Source organism: Pipra filicauda, unplaced genomic scaffold (assembly GCF_003945595.2).
Source record: "Pipra filicauda isolate LSUMZ 115617 unplaced genomic scaffold, ASM394559v2 scaffold81_size6448238_pilon, whole genome shotgun sequence".
NCBI classification, from domain to species: domain Eukaryota; kingdom Metazoa; phylum Chordata; class Aves; order Passeriformes; family Pipridae; genus Pipra; species Pipra filicauda.
In genome coordinates this window covers 356,007-367,512 of record NW_024104998.1, presented here as the reverse complement: position 1 = coordinate 367,512, position 11,506 = coordinate 356,007, and the positions used below count along the sequence as shown (strand labels likewise).

General features: G+C 38.4%; 1 long non-coding RNA gene across 1 annotated transcript in view; it reads right to left on the bottom strand.

Annotated features, from left to right (window-relative positions):
- Window positions 1-227: 227 nt before the first annotated feature.
- LOC120325083 overlaps window positions 228-11,506 on the bottom strand; it is a 113,078-nt gene continuing 101,799 nt past the window's right edge. The window contains exon 6 of the long non-coding RNA XR_005566898.1: window positions 228-4,794. This is a non-coding gene — a long non-coding RNA (uncharacterized LOC120325083). The remainder of the gene's footprint in view (window positions 4,795-11,506) is intronic.

The window sequence follows — 11,506 nt, the reverse complement described above, 5'->3', positions numbered from 1 at the left end:
CTCTATCTGGGCCAAGAATCACACCAGTTACTAGCCAGTGTAACCACAACAAAATGCACAACTCTGAGATAAGGAACAAAAAGATGTGCTTAATAAAAATCAGTTCCAAAGCGTCAGGCGGCACCACCTTTACATCCTACTCAAATATGTGTGATTTATACAGTATCTATATTATATTTGTACATACAACATTTTTAAGTACACATATACATACATATATACACATATATATATAAAACACCATAAGTATCCTGAAATTATTTTTACTTATGGTCTCTAAGTATTGCTGTATTGGAACAGACCTGTGTTCCACTTAACTCTGACTTCTAACACTGGTTAGGGAACAAGTATATGACACACAGCAAGGAACCTTTCTTGTAGCATTCCCGCCAACATTATACTTACCTTTAGCATTACTGTTAGAGAGGATTTTGCACACAATGACACAGCTTGAACCTTGACATTTTGCAGTCTCCTACTTCCTTCCCTATTCCTACTATGAATAATTCAAGATTGATTGTGAGCAGAGAAAATAATTTAAGCAAGCAATTTTTATCTTTCTCCACCGCCTCCAAAACGACACTTATTACTGTGTGAAAAAAAAACAGAAAAACAAACAAAAAAGCAAACTAGCAGATATCAGCAGTATTCATTAAAAAAAAAAAATTAAAAAGGGATCCTGAGAGGTGTTTTAGCCATTCCCCCGTACCAGCCTCTAATATATAACTTGAATCTTCTCTTTGATGCTTAAAATGGTATGTTTTTCTCATGTCCTATTCTTCTTGTCGCTGTTTCATATTCTCTGATTGATACAAGTATTTACAGCACGGATTCCTCTCAGGCAACCAAATTATAAATCCCAGTCACTACTTAAAATGAAAAAGTGCCCTGATGCTCAGCTTCCTCAAACTGTCCCTTATTGTCATGCTATCCAGAGCACAAAGTGACAAAAAAAAAAAAAAATCATTTTTGTTACTAAACCTTTACATTCTAATTAATTAATTCTTACTGAACAACCATTTTCTGCCTCACACTTGGTCACTAGATGTTTCAAGAGTTTTGCATCAAGGGAAATCCAGTCTGCCCTGCCAGATGTCAGGGCAAGGCCACTTCTGCAGAGATTGCTCCTGTATCTCATGGTCCCCTCCGTCTGCCTGGCAGATGGTTCAGTCATGGGGTGACAAGAGTAATTTCCCAGTCTGGAAAACTTTTTTTCTATTCTCTTCAGTTTCCTGAGGGCAAAAGGCTAAAGCAATGGTGAAGTCCTGATCATTTTAGCTGAATTTAATCCATCTTGGAAAGGTCTTGCATTTCTAAGAGATAACTTAAGTCTATAATTCTGATACAGCTTGTCCTTGGCCCAATTCTGTCATAGCTTGTCCTTGGTTTTGCAAGGAAAGACCTTGCAAAAAAAGCCAGTTTACAAAGCATAAAAATACAGAATAAAAGTACTAATTAAGGCACTGTAGCTCTGTCCGCATGTGAATTATTTATATAAAGAAAGTACAAAGAGGAATGGATTTACTTTCTTCTGGCTCAGAAAACAACAAGCAAGTATTCTGAGTATTCTGAGTATACTTCTGTTCTCCTTCATTGTGCTCATAGCAGTAAATTCCTGGAAGAGAAACATTAAGATATACAGAGAAAGGTCTGTGGTCAAATATGACACAGTATGTGACATTATACAGAGCTAGATCATCTGAGTTGATGGGAAGACTAAGTCAACGTTGTTATCACAAAAATGCACATTGAATGAAGTAGAGATGGTCGAATTATCCTCCAACAATCTACCTGCACAAGACCCACATCTTGGTGCACAAAAGCCCCACAGACTTTGTGGTAGAATAATCTATTCCTCTGAGAAAAAGTGCTTCCATTGTAGACGCTTGGAATAAAAGAGCAGGGAGTAGGAAGAGGGATGCTGAAAGTCATGGATCTGTTGGAGCAGATCCAGTGGGGGGTTATAGAAATGATCAGAGGGCTGGAACACCTCTCCTATGAGTGCAGGCTGACAGTTGGTGTTGTTCAGCCTGGAGAAAAAAGGGCTCTTGGGAGAACTTTTTGCAGCATTTCAATACTTGAAGGAAGCTTATAAGAAAGATGGGGACAGACCTTTTAGTGTGGCCTCTAGAGACAGGACAAGGGGTAATGGTTTTAAATTAAAGGAGGGCAGATTCTGACTAGATATAAGGAATAAATTTTTTACGAGAATGGTAGTGAAACACTGGAACAGGTTGCCTAGAGAGGGTGTAGATGCTTTGTCCATGAAAACCCTCTAGATAAGCTTGCACAGGGCTATTGGCAACCTGATCTAGTGGAAGGTGTCCCTGCTGACAACAAGGGAGTTGGACTAGAAGACCTTTAAAGATTACTTCCAACCCAAAATATTCTATGATTCTATTCCATGATTCTGTTTTTTACAGTCACACACCCTATATCTTTCTACAGTAGCAGCTTAGTTACAAACTGAAATGACTGGCCTTGTGGTGCTGATCTATGTTTTTCATGGTGTAAGTAGAACAGTTGTAACAAGATGTGTCTCTGTGTCTCTTAATTTAATCCCCAAATAGGAAACTTTAAACTTTGTGTGGTTTTAATATTTATTTGGCAAAAAATGAAAAAAATTACCTTATTTTCCCTCCATCTCTCTGTCAAATCAAAATTAAAACCAGCAGTGATTAATTTTGAAAATCTTGAAACAAAATTTCTTTTTGTTGTCTATCTGGTTTTTTTGCACAGAACTATCTTTCAAATTATTGAGAAGTTCACTGAACCAGGAATCATTCGTATTTACTTTTGATGACTGAAGAATATCATCTTGCAAATATGAAATAGCATATGCAATATTAGACAAATAAATTACACTTGTAGCCCTGTTTACTGCTGAAAGCAGACACTGCCTATGTGAGATATGGTGATCCTGCTCCCCTACGAAGATGTGTCTGAAATTTCTGAAGCCCCTGAGACTCCTGTTTGGAGACTCATGCTTCCCACTTCATGGGATGCTCCTGCCTTGTCTTAGATATCTGAGGTATTAAAAATAGCTCAGGCAGCCTGAGTTATAATCACAAGGAGCTGATATCTGCAGTTCTGAGTAAACTATTAACCTGGAATATAAGTGGGGTTTAGGGAATGCCGTTTAACTGCATGAAATGGGCCCAAGTTTGAGAAGATAAGCCTGTTAGAGACAAGTCCAGGGAAAACACAGCATTTATAATGCATCGTGAGTGTTTGTATATATGCAACCTAATGATGCCTCAATTTATATTCCAAAATAACTTTTTTTTGCTTGCTCCATCAATTGTTCTAATAATCTAAAGTAAATTGTCACAAATTAAAGGAAGACATTTATAGTCTCCTGTTTACAGTGGATCCTGTAAATTCAGCGTTATCTCCACATTTTCCTAAAATGTTTATGCGTAAATGATTTTCACTCCAGTAACTTCATCATGCATGAATAAAAATATATGCCTAGTTATCAAAAGATAATTAGGTGAGACATGTATGTTTTGTCATAATTAATATTCTGTCAATAGGCTAGATAAGGAAGCTCCAAGGGTTAATGCTTTCCTGCTCTGTATCTAACATTGCCAGTGAATTTCTCTAGCTCACTCCATTAATCCAGTCAGCACAATGGATCAGGTTAGAGATGTGTCTCAATAAATCACTCTCAAGTGCTGGGGGTAGGAGAACCTAATTAATCAGCACTGTCATTATGTTTGACTTGTAGCTGCCTTACTGTGTATGGGATGAGGATTCAGTGTATTTAACCTGCACACACTTTTAAACAGATCTCCAGTAGTGATGTAAATTTTAACCCTTGTATGGAAAAAGGCAACCCATGATTCTGTGGATGGGAGATGAAATGTTTCTTACCAATAAGCGAATCCACAGGTAATTTATTCTCCTCTCCACACCCCTATATCCCCTTCTTCCCCTAGGGGCCATTAACATCCTGCAGCATTTTATCTCTTTTAGCACCAAACTTCTGAAGAAAAATGCACCACTAGAGTTCATCACAATCCCAAGCTGTACCTGATAGCTTTCCTCCCTCCCACTTCCTCATCCATCTCCTCTATCTCCTCTCCCGTTATTCACACTGTCCCTTACTTTCAGAACATTGCTCCCTAGAAGAGAACTTCCAATCCATTCTCTCACTCTGACCAAACTTCCCTGCCCTTACGTACAAGAGGCCTGTTGCTCCACTTGCACTAGTAGCTGCCAGCCTGTCTCTCTCTCCACTTCCCCTGCTTAGCTTCTTTATTCCACAGGCATGCCTGGAAGCTAAACACATCTTTCCTGGATTGCTTTTTTCACTCTCCTCCAGCTTTAGACAGCACCTTGCTACCAAAGAGATTTCTGACTCTACTCTTTCAAGTTTTGAACTGCAGTTTATTGTTATCTTCCCAAGTGGAAATTACTATATATTCCCCATCAAAATAATTGCTCTGCTATGACTCTTTCCTTTATGAATATTTTGATCATGACTCTTGCCTTTTTTTTTCAGAATTCAATGAATATGCACTGATTGGTTTTGCATTATTTTAAGGTCCAGGCAGTAACTGCCTCCCTTGATGAAATGGAAGGCAATCTCTAGACACAACAGTTCAGCCCATCCAGAATAAACATCAGCAGTGATGTGGTGCAGAGCTCAGAGTAAATTCCTCTCCATGTGATTTCTGCTCTCCACTGGCATTCAAGGCACAGCAGGAAAAGTAGAGGCCATGAGAGAGTATCAGGAAGGCAGCAGAGCAAATGTTCTTTCTGCCAGTAGCAGGGCCTGCCCCTGGCAACCTGCGGGAGAAAGATGCTGTGAATACAATTAACCTGGGGTAATAAGGAAGTCAAGAATATAGTCTCTTAAGTAGAAACTGTAGACTAAGACATAAAAAAATGCAGTAAGAAAACACACACTTGTATCAGTGTCTCCAGCCTCATCTATACGTGCACCAAGACAGTCACAAGAACGTCAGTGAATTTACCTCTACTTGTAACATAGTGTCTTGGTTTATTTAACTCTGACATAAGGAGAAAATTCTTGCGGACTTCAGAGGGAATTCATGTGTGCAGACCCACCTGAGTCTTTAAGAAAATAGTATTATCCACTTTAAAAACACCTACACTAACAAGGATTTTTTTTAAAGAGACTTTTCTTTGTATTATGACCTACTTCTGATGTGATAATGAACTGTATTAACAGTGTTGTACTAACTCAGTACTTAACATTTTGTGCTGTCCAGATGGAAACACCTATGTGACAAAAAATATGACCCTAATTTTTCATACTATATATGACAAAATTATATGATGTGACACTAATATTTTTCTATCTCAGTTTCTCTCTGCTTTTGTGTCTGAGTTTCCCTGTCCTTTGAGAAAAGATACATAATTATTCTCTTTAAAGTGATTTTAAACAATTATTCATTAATGTCTGTGGATACTTCCTGCCAAAGTCTGATCACTGAAGAGAAACCAAGGGGGAACTAATGTTCTGAACTAATTGTATAGGGAACACTATATGATACATGCAACAATGTGCTGGATGGTGGGATAGTTCTAACGCTGCAGACAGGGCCTCCAGTTCATAATGGAGCTGCACAAAGCTTGTGTTTTATGGAAACTGCTCGTTTATGCAGTGAATAGTGGTCTCATACACAGGCTTGTGTTCAGGTTGCAGAACTGCTCCATTTTTTTGTTTTTCCTAAGTTTAGAATGCTTGACCTTTAGAATCATAATGATCCTTTAGAGTATGTAGGAAATGACAAACACAAAATAATATTGGCATATTATTCATCATTTATTTATAGCGTTTTTCATGCCACATCAGCCACAGCAAGCTTCTTACCACACTGCAACTTGTGCATCAGCCAGATGCGGGACACCCTCCAAAGCCCAGGCCTCAGACCCATCTCCATCATCTCTTCCCCATGCCCTGGCAGCAGGGCCTCTTCATGGGGTACCACCACAGGTTGCACAGGCAGAGGGGCAAACCCCAGGAGGAGAAGCAGGGCCAGAGCTTCCAGAGGAGCTCACAGGCTGAGAGCAGTAGTTTAGGCTACTGACACTGATGGTATTGATGACAATTAGTAGAGTGAGATTAGAATGGAGATGAAGAGAAGATTCATCTGTTACACTATCCATCATCTGTGTGTTGCCCCAGGCAATGTGAGCAGGCTGCTGTTTTCAGTGGATCTGACATTACTATTAACTAGCTTTAGCCTTCCCGTGGAGTGAAACTGCTCAAGAAATTTTTGCCAGTAGGGCTTGGAAAAGAAATTATTTTGCTTTTTGTGTTTCTCAGGTTATGAATGAATGCCTATGCAGGTAGATCAGTAAGACTGTTTTTTGAGTTTTATGTTTCAAACAAAAGTCTATTTTATATAAGTTGGTGGTCAGCTGTGGCAAATTCAAAATGTCAGCTAAAACAAGCAAAAGGTTTAACTGCTAACCTCCTTCAAGCATAGAAATCAGCAACAATTGAAAAGTAAGCTTATCTGTTGGCCCATTGTAAGGATATTGCTTTCATAACACAACATTTGATTTTTAAATTTTTTTTCAGTGAGTAGTTACATCATTTTCTTAACATGCTACAGTCTGCTTTTATCTGGTAGTTTGGAAAAATTCTCATTCTCTTATGCTTCAGCTTTTTATGATATCATCATGAGCCACCAGTTCCCATTTTAATGCCCATGTACATTCTTCCAGAAAAAAAAAATGCATTTTTTTCATTGCAGAAAATATTTATATATACATCACCTACTGCATGCACACAAACATGTAATGTTGTGTACAGAGCTCATGCCACATATTTTTGCATCATTACTGGAGGAGAGTGTTAAGTTCAGGTTTCTATAGGAGATCTCCTTCTAGTATTATTTCCCCCTAATACTTAACAGCCAGGACCAGAACCCGGGACTAGCACTTTCTTTGAATTGTTCCCTACCCTGCAGATTTTGTTTGTTGGGACTCAAACCTTATTCATTAGCATTGTTCATGTGAGTTGAAATAATGTACACAGTTTGCTGAATTGGATTGTTCTAGGAAAGACTGATCAAGCCCTTCTGCACGTACATGCCTCAGTTTATACGCCCAATTCTCATTTCCCAGAAAAAATTCCTGGGTATCTGCTTTTCCTGATGTTTTTCCATGCTTATAGTTCCTTCTTTCATTTCTTTAGAAGATTCGTCATTCATTCATAACATTCAACCGAGGTCATTTGGTTCCATACATTCTCTTTACCTTTGCACCAACAAATATAAGCAGGTTCTTCTGTATTTCAGGGAAAAAAACTTCAGCCATTCTTTCAGATTCCATTTTTTTCCTGTGGAATCTTCATGGAGAACTTTTTTTTGTTAGTCAGTATATGAGTCTGTCAATAACTTATAAATGAGTATTAACTAGAGAATCAGTTGGCATATGGCTGTAATAATTCTTAAATATATCTGAATAACTAGATTGCAGAAATATTACAAATCTCATTTTCACAGTCTGTGTAAGGCTTTCCAGTTTATTAGCTAAATAAGAGCCTGAAAGGTTATCTGCCATCACCTCTACTGTGCAGTGTTTTGTATCACTGAAGAATTCACTCACTAATTCACTTAGATTAGATAGCATTTCAATTGTGAGTTTATCAGAGGGAGCAGACCAAAATTGTGTTCTTTAAAGGCAAATACATGCAACTTAACTTGAACATAGCTGATTGTCAGAAGACTGGTGCATGCTAAGGGATATGTCTTCTAATAAAAGATTAGCATCAAGAGAGCAAACAGAAAAGGTGTTTTTTGACAGGGCAAGGTAATTTCCTTCTTTACAATATTGTAAATCTAATGAAACCCCACTGGAATTAATTATCTTAATTCAAACTGCCTTTTTTTATTCCTTTCCTATTTCTAGATCCTACATCTATCTTAAAACCAGTTTTCTTCTCTTCTTTTACTCATCTTCCACTTTGAGTTGAACAACCAAAAGAGAAAGAGAAAACTTGTATAAACTATTCTGTTATCACAGAATCATAGAATCTGTTGGGTTGGAAGGGACCTATCAGGATCACTGAGCCCAACTTCTGGCCCTGTACAGGACACCCCAAGAAAAATACCATGTGCCTGAAAGCATTATCCAAATGCTTCTCGAACTCTGTCAGGCTTGGTGTTGTGACCAATTCCCTGGGGAGCCTGTTCCACTGCCCAACCACCCTCTGGGTGAAATACTTTTTCCTGATATCCAATCTAAACCTCCTCTGATACAGACTCCTGCCTTTCCTCTAGCCCTGTCACTGGTCATGAGAGTGAACAGATCAGTACGTGCCCCTCCACTTCTGCTCATGGAGATGTTGAAGACTCCTCTTCTCCAGGGTAAACACATGAAGTAACCTCAGCCATTCCTCATAAGGCTTCCACACCAGACACTTCACCATCTTTGTGGCCCTCCTTTGGACACTCTTTAATACCTTAATGTGTTTTCTATGTTGCAGTGCCAAAAATTGCACACAGTGTTCAAGGTGAGGCTGCCCCAGTGCAGAGCAGAGCAGGACAATCCCCTCCCTCAACCACCTGGTCATGCTCTGCCTGATGCCCCCAAGGACACAGTTGGCCCTCCTGGCTGCCAGGGCACTGCTGACTCATATTCAGCTTGCCATCAACCAGGACCTCCAGGTCCCTTTCCACAGCGCTATTCTCCAGTTTCTCCTTCCCTAGTCTATAAACGCAACCAGGGTTACCCCTCCCAGGTGCAGAATCTGGCACCTACCCTTGTTAAACTTCAGCTGGTTCGTGATTGCCCATCTCTCTAATTAGTCGAGGTCTCTCTGCAGGTTCTCTCTGCCCTCAAGGGAGTCAACAGCTCCTGTCAATTTAATGTCTTATCATACCACGAAAAGAAAGCAATATTTACCTATTTGAGGTAAATACCCACTGATTTTAAATAGTCAAAAATTCGTTCCCTTCCTTCCTTCCTTCCTTCCTTCTCTCTCCCCTCCCCCCCCCCCCTTTGTCTCTTTATTTCTTTCTTCTTTCCATCCTAACACCAAAAATTTGATTGTTGATATTACACAACTGACTGGAGTACAAACCACAGGTGGGAAACACAAAAATCCCACTTAGACAAATGAAATATTGCAGCTCAGTAACAGGAAAAGCAGTGAACACTTTTCCTTCCAGATAGGTTCTTTATATTCTTTACAGCTGTTCCATATGTAAACAAGAACTTCAGTACATAAACAGAGACTAAGCATTATAGAACTACAAATTAAATTCCTCAGAACTGAGGATGTTTAGTTTTCTTATTTATATTTATTAGCTTTGAATATTGCATGTCTAATCCATACTGAAAGAACTATGTAAAATGGCTGGCCTCAACTATTTATCTGGTAAAAATTGTTCAACATATAGAGCCCACAGAAAATCTTAATTTGCTAATAATTCTCAGTGAAAAGGAGAGGAATGGAGGCGAAACAAGTCCAGCTTCAACTTAGTGAATTGAAGCTGGAAAAAACTCTTTCATATTCAGGCAGCTAATTGCAGAGAAAACAGTCTATTTCAGTATTTAAACTTTGATGCCTTTGTTTTCCAAATATTTATTGGTACTGCACATAAGAGGCTTTATGAAGGAAAGTGTTTTAAAAGTTGCAGGAGACGTTCAGGCTGAACAGTAGTTTACTTATAATTTACAGACTTGTAGTACTTAATATATAATGCAATAATCTATGCTGTGCCATTTGTCATTTGGACTAGGCCACAGATTGTAGCTTAGGGCAGTGCATCTGTGCACAGATCAGGCAGGAAATGGCCTAAAATCTTGAACAGCTGAGCATGATGTCTAGTGTAGTTGCAAAATTCAACCTCTGCTCCAGAGGTCACTGCATGCTTCAGTCATGACAGCCCAAATTGTTAAGCATGTGACTAATATGCATACAGAACACAGGCTGCCTAGTGTCTGCTGCAAGCTTGATGGCTGGTTAGCGGCTAGTCTTAATTTTATGTGACAATCCTATGTAGGAAATGCCGGGTGGGTGACTAAATGGAGCATATTGATGTCCCACTGGGTGTAGCCCCTGTTGTTTTGACAAATTCTCCTTAGCATTTATCAATCAGGCCTACAATGGGGAGTGTGCTGAATATCTAATTCAGACATGCTAGTCAGGACTAATAGAGCAAGATAGCATGTTATTCAATTTGTACTTGTTAGCGATGTCCCACTGTCACTGGGCAATTTACCTTCACACTTCACAAATGAAAAGAGAAATTTGCTGGGCTTCAAACACTTACATGAGTTACAAGCAAAATTTTAATTAGCATGTCATTACAGTAATAATTTATTGCTTCTTACTAGCATCCTAGCACCCAGATTGTACTTTTCCTTTTTTTCCTTTAAGAAGAGATGTACTTTAATATTTATGGAACAGTTACTTAAAACAAAAATAAAAATTAACCCTGCAGCAACTGAAAAACTGCATAGTAAGATACATATCAATAAGCTTTATTTTATGAAGCCTAAAATGGATTTATACATTTATCACTTAAAAGAACCTTTTGAGCTCTCTCCTTACCAAGTATTAATGGATTCAGTAAGCAACATCATTTAAAAGACTGCTTATTTTAATCAACTTTACAAATATTCGAAAGTGCAGTTTTCAGCTATTTCCAAAGGAATTATAACGAAAGTTGGGGAAAGAGAAGAAAGAAGATGTGTCATGTAGAAAACAGTAAAGCAAAACCACACTTTTGTTATACCTACGTAAACATTAGTAGTGAATTTTCAGTGGACTACACTGATGTTAACAACTGAAGAAAACTTAGTTTCAGTAAACAGTAAAGAGATGTATTCTTCAGTTACAGTCAATTAAAAGACCAGAATGGATTGATCTATAGAAGTGTTTGGGAAGCTCAGACCATCTTATATTACCAGTGAAGTTGAAAAGGGGCTGCTCAGTACTTTGCAGAGTTGGCTCCTTTGGCCTCTGGATGTTATTATATTAATTTGTATATATTGGTTCACATACTTATTTTTCTAAATAAGTACAACAGAACACAAAGATACTCAGTGCTTTAAGAGAATTAGAAGACAAAATACAAATAATCTGCATGAAATACAGGGGAGTTCAGGGATACTTTAATTTCCCTATTCAAAAAGTAGTGTGAATTAGCCAGGGCAACTGCGCAGAGCCATGCTCTGAGCTACAGGAATCAGGGCAGCTCTCCAAAGGCTATCTCACTATCTCTGTGGCACATTACTCAGGAACATGGGCATGCTCTCATGAGCTATCTAGTAGCAGGTTCTCTAATAACCTAATAAACTGATGAATAAGCAATTAAAAGAAATGCGAGCAAACAGATCACCTTGGGTGGTTTGTAGAGACAGCTGCACATGATAAGAGATACTTTCAGATTCTCAGGGAAGCAAAATTAATTTGGTTTTAGGAACGTGGTTTTTTTCATCAATCATAACAGATATTAAACGAGATTTTATTATTCTTTTTATGCAAACATTCTATGGAAATAAATATGAAAAC